Source organism: Anser cygnoides, chromosome 2 (assembly GCF_040182565.1).
Source record: "Anser cygnoides isolate HZ-2024a breed goose chromosome 2, Taihu_goose_T2T_genome, whole genome shotgun sequence".
Lineage (NCBI taxonomy): Eukaryota > Metazoa > Chordata > Aves > Anseriformes > Anatidae > Anser > Anser cygnoides.
This window is the reverse complement of record NC_089874.1, coordinates 117,332,492-117,341,661: the sequence shown is the minus strand read 5'-3', so window position 1 is coordinate 117,341,661 and position 9,170 is coordinate 117,332,492.

The window sequence follows — 9,170 nt, the reverse complement described above, 5'->3', positions numbered from 1 at the left end:
ACAAAGCAGTCAATAAGCTCAAAATGCATAATATCAAGGATTTCTTTATTCTTTGTTGTTTCTGTCACTGAGCTAGATGGGTTGCTTTGTAACAGCACAGAAATGTGTACGTTTGCACAAGAATGCACCCTGAGGTTCTCTGAGGATCTTCTTCAGGGTGTTGGGGGCAACCGTGTAGTTTGGTGCAGATTTGACAGCAATAGGTGCAGCTAATGTTGCTCAAAACACTGAAATTCTCTTTTGGGAATTCTTGTTTAAGATAAATAAGGTAGAACATGACTTGGAGAGCCTTCATATTATAGTACTTTTAGTTTGGTGATTTAGAAGTAAATTCTGATTCTAGCTGTACATTACATTTCCTAGCCTGATGATGAAGCATAACTGGAAAGCGTTTCTTTACATCAAATGGGTGTAAGAGAACCTTGATTTGCAACATTTGTCTTAAGCAGGAAATCAGTTCCATGGTATTCTGAAACAGCTTTTACTTGCCTATCCAATGCACTGCCAGTAAGGTGTTAGCAAATACGCATGTTTACAATAATTTTCCCTTTCTTATGCTGGTATGACGGAGTAAAAAACTTATTTTATTTCCTTTGAAAAATTCTTAGCACTGTTTTAATTTTCAAGAAGCTTATGCTTTCATAGGAAGAAGGAGTAGAATCATCTCTATTTCAAGGAGCTCAATAACCACAGCAAAACCAGAAGCTTTTCTACAGGCTATTTTGCTGAAACTTAGGCATCTGTTCTTGTGTTGCTTATAACAGTCATATGGGTGAGCTACATGTCCTGCACATTCTCAGGGCTCTCAGTCATCAAAAAAATGTTTGGGGCTTTTTTTTTCTTTTTTTTTTTTCTTTTTTTTTTTGACTTGTTTAACAAGTCAAAGCAGGAATAATTATTGTGGAAGTTCCTCAGTTCCCTTGCATGGGAAACTACTATTATTCATATTTTACAAAAATAGTTTGCCTGATGTTATGAAATAAGTATCGAACTATCAATTTGTTTCTAACACAGCTCCTAGCTATGTCACCATCCCCTGAAGTTGAATTTCTTTCTGCCTTTTCTCTGTTTTAAACTGGCGGCTACAAAACCCTCCTCCTCCCACAACTGTTCTGACCCTAAAACCCGCTTGCATGGGAGGATCCGTGGAGCGTTAGATCTTTATTTTCCCTCTGGAGATACCAGCAGTTCAAAGTTCACAGGCTCCAGAGAACAAAGAGAAAATTCTTCTTCGCTTTTAAAACCTTAAAAGCAGTCCTGCCCTTCTTCAGCTCAGGAAAGGGGCTCTCCACAGTGTGCAGCATGCACCAGGTTGCTGTTTTCTCAAAGTACAAACATCTGTCTACATTCTCTTGATAAGCTTTGAACAGCAAATAAATTATCTTCTAAAACAACATAACTTTCCTGGGGAGGGAGGGTGTTTGGGGAGGGAAGGTGTTTGCTTTCAGCGATGATAATTGTCAGCACAAGTATTCTAGGTAGTTATGGTCTCACCTGGTGGCCTCTGTGAAAGGGGCTTGGTGACTCACGGGAACCCTGCCTTGTCCCCAGCTCTGCTGCCACTCCCTCTTCGAGCTGAGTAATGCTGTACAGCCGTGCAAGGCAGCCCCTGGGTTTGCTGGGGTGGAGGACAAGGGCATTTCTTACAAAAGCTAAGGTAACCTTACTGTTGCAGTTGAAATGTAGGCTTTTTTTTTTTTTTTTTTTCCTAGGAAAGTAGTGTTTTTTCTTTTAGTCATGCAATTCAATCAAATGAGTGCTGTGCTTAGCAAGTGGGATTAAGATGGAAATACAGTATATATCCTCAGGAAAGAAATGCTGGAATCTCATCATGGTTCATATTTAGCTATTATACAAATATTTCTTATTGCTTGAAATTATTTCTTTAGAATTTTCTTCATTGTTTAAAGATGACCCCAGCTACCACTCTGCTTTTGGAAAAGAGATACCAGTAGAAAGCAGTGCATCAAGGCTGTGCATAAATATATCACAATTACGTTTAGTTACTCAGATTTTGTAATGGATATTGTAGATTCTGTGAAGAAATGTACATATTGCAGAGAAGGGTCCTAAAACCCTGGCTGACTCATGGCATCAGAGTAGTTCCATCTGCTACTGCTACCATCTCCTATATGCTTGCAGCCCAGGGCCCTTGGGTGAAGGAAAAAATAAAAAAAGGGACAGAAATATACCAGTGCCAGGGTTTGGTGCTTTAAGTAAACATTCACACTCTCAGAATGGAGCCATTGTTTTCTCTGTGTGCATTAACCCTGTTTCTGATTCCCCATGCATGCTCTTTAAACACATTTATGCTGTTTATTCCCCGGTAGCCACCAGAAGTAATCTTTCCCTTTCTCTGGTTTTACCTTTCCTCTCTCCCTCGGCAGCTTTCTCTTTATCTATTCTCTCTTTCCCCTGCACTCCCTCTCCTATTTTCTGCCTCCTCTTTTCCATGCAGCCAGGCTGGCCAACCTTTCAGGTGCAGCTGCAGCCGTGGCAATGAGTAAACCCGTTGAGCTGTGGGATTGGTGGAGCTGTAAAAGCTCGGACCAGACTCTTGCCTTTATCGCGGGCGTTTTGTTACTGTCTGACAGCAATGAAATACAAGGTCTTTTATGTGTGTGAAACAAGGAGTGGCAGAACAACTCTCGTGTTGTTTCTTGCTGCGTAGCAACCCAAGCTGCTCTGAAGCTGCCTGTAGACCTTGCTTTCAGGGCAGCGTGACTTACCTTTCTGAGGAAACTTGCGTAACAGAAAGCATTTAGGTAAGTACAAGCTAGCTCACGATCCTCCCATATAGCTTGGAGAAATAATAGCTTTTTTTTTTTTTTTTTTGACAAGGAAGACTCTTTTGGAAAGTTTCGCTTGAATTGTGGAAGTAATCCCTACCGGTCTTACTGCAATTTGTTAAGTTCAGTATCAGCTGCTGTAGTGCAATAGGACGTAAGATTTCAGGGACTGTAGATATAGGGATGTGGCATTCCCTGATCAGGAAAAAAGAGTATTAGTCCCTTATTTTTTTTCCTCATGTCACAATTCAGGTACATGAGCTAATACACTTAAAATTATTGTGTATGCCATTACACTAAATCAACGGGTAACCTTAGAAGGGGCTGGCTTGGCAAAAAAAAAAAAAAAAAAAAAAAGTCAATTTTAAAAGAGAAGAACAATACAGGCACAAAACCAAGTATCAACTGATCTGAAGTTTAGTCTGGAAATCAGAAGAAAAGCAAGCCCTCAAATCGACAGGGTGACTCTCAGTTGGAGGTGTAAGGAAAAGAACTCAACTGCTTTTTTTTGTGCAGATTACGGTCAGCTAACAGAAGAGATTCTGTAACGTGGGTGCTGGTTGTCAATAGACTGGATGTAGTAATAGAGAAGGTTCCTTTAAATCTTATTTTTTAAAGACTATTTGAAAGTGATGTTGGTGTGCAATAGATCCGTCTGAATGCTAACTAGAACTTCACCCTCAGTTGTTTCCCCAGAGTACCTTGTTGGAAAATACACTCTTTGCAAGCACTGTCTAGCTTGTTGGAGTGTGCAAGTCTGTCAAATCGATAAGCATAGGAGCTGGCTGATGTGTTAGGATATGTTTTCACTACATTTAACAGTTTCTTAGTTTACAGCCACCACAACATCCATCCATGTGTGAAGACCTCTCATTAAGTTATGGTAGTGGTGCTATAGTGGAGAGGATAGCTCTGACCTCTGGCTCTACTTTTATTTGTGCTGGTAATTTTTCTGCACTGCAGACTGACCTGTTCAGTGCTGATGCTTTTCTAGTGCCTGCCCTGAATTAGTGACCTGAGTCCACAAGTCACCTCACAACTCTCCAGGAAAAAAGAGCCCTACAGCAACTCAGCTCATGCCAGTTCCGAAGAGCTATGACCACCTGAAAAGCCTTGGAGCAAAAGTAACTGCCCTCTCCTTTCACGTGGACTTTACCTCGCACATACCCATGACGGTGATCATCACGGTTAATTTGGTGATGTGTTCATTGAAGTGTTTTCCATCTAAGAGGGGGAAATACTAGAGCCTATGCAAGTGGACTGTCTGTATTTCATGGTAAGACAGAACTGGCCTTTCATTTTTATGTTCCTATTTTAAGACACTCCTTAAACAACACAATCCTCTACAGTTTGGATAAATATTATTCAAAGAGATGAAAGGAGAATGGGCTTGGCCTTTTTATTTCTTTTTGTTCCCTTGGCAGTACAGAAATAGCTGATAATTCTTTGGTGAGAAATAAATTACAAAACTGGTTGATGCCAATATACTGGCGTAAGTATTTACATTCAAGACCTAAAAACTGCCTGAGCATTTCCTACTATTTCTACATCAGGAGAAAAACAAGAAAGTGAGGATAACATTACTTAAGTGCATATGAACACAAGGAAAAGAGTAATAATGTTCAGCGTTGTGCACTAAATTAAAAAACTCCTCCTTCCTCCTCTTTGTACATGGAGGGTCAGAAAGTGCAGATATGCAAAAGAGTCATTAGGCAGGAGAAATTCAGCCAGGGAAAATGTACCCATAATTAGAATTTTGCCACAGAAAACTATGAGTTAAAAAATCACCCCAAATAACTCATTGTCCAGATTCTGTACTGCAGGTTGTATCTGGTCTTCATTTGGAACTCAGAGCTAGAATAGATAAACTCTTTTCAGTAGTCTCCACTTGCTTTTTCAGTTGGGCTAATGTCCACATTGGCCTGAATTAAATCTCCCTACCTCTTCCCAGCCAGAGCATATTAATTTGCTGTCAGGGCGTTTTTTTTTAATCCATCTTCTGAATTACTGGAAAATACATGTTTTCCAGTGGAGAATGTGTAGGCCGGAGGAGCACACACATCTCTCCTTCAGCCATATATATACTTCCTGAGAAAGCCCATCTTCCATTTATTTATTTTCAGTTGATGGGCCTTGGGGAACAATCTTTGGTTTCACAGATTGTTTTCTGAAAAAATCTGGTGGCATTATGTGGCATCACTGGGAGCCACAGTGACAGCATGGAGGAATTGGGTCTGCTTGGTTGTGTTTAGTCCTCCCACAGGTCCTCAAGGGTGCATGCAGCTCCTTGGAAACAGCTTTCTCAGGAAAGTAGGAGGAACACCTTTCCCTTCCAGGAAGGTGTGGGATCTCCGTAGTTTCTTTTAGGAAGGGGAGAATGAGAGGATTCAGCCCTTTGCCTTTCTAAGATAACTAAATTACATTGAAACATGGATAACAAAACCAGCTTGACCAGTAATTTTGCTTACTGTCCTGCTAAAAGCTAGGTGCAACAAATTGCTTATCTCTCTAATGGCATGGAGACAGTTTTAGCTTTTTTTTTTTTTTTTTTTTTTAATTTGTGTCTCTTAGAGAGTGAAAATAACAATAATGCCACGATCTAGAGTAGGCATAGATAGAATATGTTAAATGGGATGTCCATTATCTTTCTACAAATGATTTTCTATCACACAGACTTAAGGGAGAATTTAAGCATTGTCTGTCCTTAACTAGCTGTTAAGTTTCATCATTGTTTTCACATTTTATATTGGTACAGATTTTGAAAAAATTAACTTACATTGTTTTTCACCTCTGCGCATAGTCATGAAGTCCAGATCACTCTGCAACACTGCCCTTTCAAAGTCATCTGCCCAACTTGTTTTTTCCTCTGTCATCATAGCTCTGTTAGAATATTTGGACAAATAGTATAACCAATCTAGAAAGATATAGTACATAAAAAAGTAAAATATTTATGAGAGAGAAATCAATTAATATAAAATTAAACCTGAAAATATATGTATGGGATAGAAATTAATTCCATCATTAGTTGTAAGATTTCCTAAAGGATTGTTGTTGTAGGACTTTATGCATTGGGTTTTATATTAACCACTCTTATGGAGTTAGCTGTGTGGTTCTTTTCACGGAGGCACTTTGCATAGCTAAATATTCAAAAGAAATGCTTTGGAATACAATGTCTTTAGTGGTGTTTACAGTAAAAAAAACTATAGTTCCCTAATAATTTAATGCAGCATAAATGAGAATGTGTATTGGGTGAAACAAATTTTATCTGAGGTTCATATTAATAGTAATAACATAATAACATACTAATAAAAACAATTCCAAGTTAGCTGGAAAAGCAAAATACCTCAGAACACAGTCTCTATGCAAATTCTTAAATTTTCTAAATCCTAGATTTAAAAAATGAAAAGTGCACTCAGAGGGAGTCACATGATTGAACCTAATAAAGATAAACCTGTCAATCTGAAGATAAAGGCAAACTTGGTTTTCATATCCTCACAGAGTTGGTAATTGTCTCAGATTTTTAAAAGGTACATTAAAAAAGGCTCGTGCTCTATACCTCTGCAGAGATAGGAAGACAATGATAGATTTAAATTGCAAAAAAGAAGATTTAAGTAAGCTATCAGGTAAACTTTCCAGTAGTGATTAAAGGAGTTGTATCAGCCAGGAGGCTGATAAATCTCGTTAGTGGAAGATCTTAAGATCAGGATGGCCATTCATTGGGCATCTGCTGCAAGATAGCAGTAGAGCTGATCCTGTGTTGAGTCCCTTCCATTCCTATTTTCATTAGCATCAACTGGATTCTGAATAAAACACTGTGACCCCTTGACACCTCCAGGCTTTCCTATTCAGCATCTCCTGCTGATCTGATGCAGTCAGGTGCTGTCCATTCATGAGCAGTGGATACAGAGATTGATCCTATAACTCTGTGTACACTCAGCATTTCTTGCAATGACTTGAATGTATCATGCTGATGGTTAAAATATTTCCCAGAATAAGTTTTCTTTTTTTTTTCCTCTCCCTGCCCAAACACTACCAATAAAAAAGGTCTAGATATTCTTTCATCCTCTTTTTATTCTCTTTTCACCTACAAATCCAAACAAGAATATATGTTGCCATGAATTTCCCATATTGCCTAGCGTTAGATGAATGTTGCACCTTAGCCCCTGTTCTCTCAAATATTGCATGTGCATTTGACTGTGAACCTAGATTCACTCTTCACTTTGTTATGTTGGTACTGTACGGATTTCAAATGGCTGACCTTCTTTAAAAGTACTCACCAATGACAAAAGAATAAAGAAGTAATACCATGAAGAAGTCTCCTGCCTGTCATTAAATATGAGTGCCAAACATGTGCCACAGTTGATAGTGGCTGTGTCAAAAGGTTTTCCTGTTTTGCATACTTTAATCTTAGCTAAATTTAATCAAAGAAATTATTTTAAGGATAAATGAGGAAGAAACCTAATCCATAGTTTCAGGAGCTTAATATCCTTATGAGGATATTAATGAATCAACCTAATGTTAAACATTCAGCCACAGTTCACTTCTGGGGAAGAAAGATCTGTTCTGTACATATTTAAAAGTTTTGTTACCTCAACGTGAGGGAAATCAGGATATATTGTACTCAGATATTCACTATATATGCTAAGTTTGTCCTGCAAGCTCTTCATTCATGGTATATGTAATGAAGGTAATGGAAGTTTTGAGATTAAACTTTTGCTTTTGTTTTTGCCTGACATTTATGGTGTGATGGCGCAGCTGGTGATATGTTACACTGAAAAGCACACACATGAAGTACTGCAAAGTCCTGCAAGTCTGTCACACATTGGACCTGTCATTTTCATTACGCAATGGGCTCATGAAACTATTAAATTCCAGCCATACATAGAGCCATTCATTTTCTTAGAGAAGCAAAATGTTAAGGATGATGCCAAAGTAGTTATCATATACTTACCTTATTAATAAATTCATTTTTAAGTGTAACATTGTATTGTTAAAAGTGATTACAGAATTACTCCGTGAATCACAAATGGAGATAGAACAAAATAAGAGCTGTCTTCAGGGAGTTTTCTGTCTGTTGGGAAAATGGTTATTTCTGCATAGGATGGTTATAGTAAGTTCATCTCACCACCTTGAGACCACTATTACTCTGTTGAATGCAAATACATGCTGATTTTGCTGCCAAAATGCAAAGGACAAAACAAACAAAAAAAACATCACCAAACCACAACCACAGGCATATCAAAAAAAAAAAAAAAGCTTAAGGGCTGAAGGGCTGTATTCATTTTTTTTTTTTCTTTAATGGTTACACAGCTATGAATGTGAGAAAGTGCAAAGCTTATTGGTTAACATCAGTGCTAAGACTGACAGCTTTCCATTAATACTTGTCTATTTCAGATTCTTTGATACATCATTCCTCTACAAAAAGTGCAAATCTCAGAAAATCTCCTAGGACAGAGACTAGCCAGCATTTCAAAAGTGAAAAACTAAAAAAAGAAAAAAAAAGAAAAAAAAAAGCTCCTGTGGAATTCTTGTATTAGACACTGAACTTGAGCATAATAAAATTGAAGACATCCCCTCCATTACTTTGAAACGTGACTGATAAAACTTACAAGTAAAATGGATATATTTCTTTGCACTCTGTCTCTGGCAATGGCAATGGGAGATGCCATCTAGAAAGTGCACGCAAGCCTAGCCCCTGCCGGCACTCCATTCGCAGGTACTCACACAGACAAGGCTACTTAGCTTACAAAAAATAAAAGGCCCAAGCAGTTTGCTAACTAAATTTGCAGGTAGGCCCAACAGTGTGCGATGAATATCAGAGGTCAGGGTACATGATGGATGTCTGTTAAGCAGCTGTAAAAAAAATAATAAAAATCCTAAATTGGCTTTTCATAACTTCTATTTCATACCTTATTATGCTGTATCCTGAACTCCAACATGCTCCTTAGCTACCGGAGCCAACAAGAATTTAGCATTGTACAAAAGTGCATTCAAAACTATCACCAACTGTAATTTTGTCCTTGTTCTCCTTTTTGTTAAATTTTGGTGTGCTTGGAATATGAAGGAACTTTGTGTCCGATGACCCACTTGTACATGCACTCTCATAGATTTCAGTAAAAGTTGTTTGTGGATAACAAATGGTTTTCTTTCTAAATACACAGAAGATAAGTGATAATTTATCTCTATTGGAATGAGTAGTGCCATCTGTTTCAATTGATTGATTCAATTTCATTGATGTATGTTTGAAGATGGACAATGTTTTTTAACTGAGTTAACTTCCTGAAAAAAATATTTAAATCATTACCTGAGGTATGTGAGTACCAAAAGTCATGCTGTATGAAATATTGACAAAAAGTATGTTAAAATGTTAATGCAATATAA